The sequence below is a fragment of the Melopsittacus undulatus genome, chromosome Z (genome assembly GCF_012275295.1).
Source record: "Melopsittacus undulatus isolate bMelUnd1 chromosome Z, bMelUnd1.mat.Z, whole genome shotgun sequence".
Taxonomy (NCBI): domain Eukaryota; kingdom Metazoa; phylum Chordata; class Aves; order Psittaciformes; family Psittaculidae; genus Melopsittacus; species Melopsittacus undulatus.
In genome coordinates, this window is record NC_047557.1 from 72906833 (window position 1) to 72908376 (window position 1544).

Below are 1544 nucleotides of genomic sequence, written 5' to 3' on the forward strand. Positions count from 1 at the left end.
TCCTTCTTCTGTTAAAAAGAGCTGAGAACTTCCGGGGCAGGTCGATTCTTGATGTTTCAGGAGACTATTAAACAAACTCTTTTGAAAGGGAATTAGGCACCCAGTACACAAACACACAAACCCCAGATAAAGCTCTTAAGTTCCCATGTTCAGTGACTTCTGAACAGCCCATCTGTTGCCTCTCAGTCTGTTTTCCTTCCATCTCCTATTGCCTCTTTTTTTAACAGAAACCAGACTTTCTGTTAGTTTCCATTTTGCTTGCAGTGACTAGCTGTTCAGCTCGGCCAGCTCCAGCAATATGCCTGGTGGAAGGAGGCACCTCTAGCTGGTTTTTCCATTGCTTGTTTTTCTGCTAGAAAACTTGCCAGTTTGGGTTAAAATCTAAACTTTCTGAGCGGGAAGATGGAGCTAAGGATCATCCTCAGCCTTCCTGCGACTTTACAACCAGCTTTCAACACAGCTGTGTGTTTTAACACTGACCTGCCCCAAATACCTGCAAACCACCAAAACAGAAACAGGAAAGCTTGGTTTTAAGGTGCTGATAGAATTTTCCAGAGGAATTAAAAATGCCCTTGTGTTTCTAAAGGGTGCTCAACACAGTCCAGGACAGGAAACTCCCGCATGAAGATCATGAAGACCCGTTGTCTGTGGCAGAGGTGGAGAACCTCCACTCCTCAGAGTGAGGGGTGAGGGTTAACAACACAAGGATGCCCCCCCACCTTTGAGGTGATCAGAGAGGGCAACAGCCTTGTTTTAGTTTTATATTCTCTCTGCTTCTTATCTCCCTTATCATAATTATTTGTAGTAGGAGTATTCCATTGTACTTTATTAAACTGTTCTCATCTCAACCTGCAGGTTTTCGCATCATTCCCATTTTCCTCCCTTCCCACCTGGGGGACAGAGCAGGGTGAGAGAGAGTCCTTAGCTGCCGGCTGGGTTGAAACCATGACACATCTCCAGTGCAGAATTCCCTCCTGCCTCTCAAGGAGCTCCATGATGTTGGCTCCACAAAACAGGCTCAAAAGGCCTAAATTAGTATCTATGGGGTAAAAGAAGGTAAATCCCATTGGTTGCAGGTGCTGTCCTTACATTAAGAGCTTTTTTTTTCCCTCCCCATAAAATCTAGTCTTTAGGTGCCACCAGTTCATTTCCCCAGTCAATTCTCAAATCCCCATGAAAAATAATGTAGTAAAGCTGAAATAACCCCAGGAGAGGAGGAGCAGGTTTGCCTGTGCTACACGTTCCCTGCATTGAGGGTCCATCCTGCTGCAGGTCTGACGCTGCCAGGCACAGACAGGGGTAAGCAGGGTCAAATGCCATCATTAGGCGTGACCAGGGAGAGTCATTCCTGCGTGAGAGGCCTGGCTGGGACTTTGTTGAGAGCCACAGAGTGGCAGGCACATGCCCTTTGTACCTGGGGGGACCCTACTGGGGTTGATTTGGGGGCATTCACCTCTCCAGCACAGCCAACACCAACCAATGCCACTCATCTTCACTGCTGGAACCCCACCAAGGTCAAGCTACTCCAGTGCCAAAAGAACATC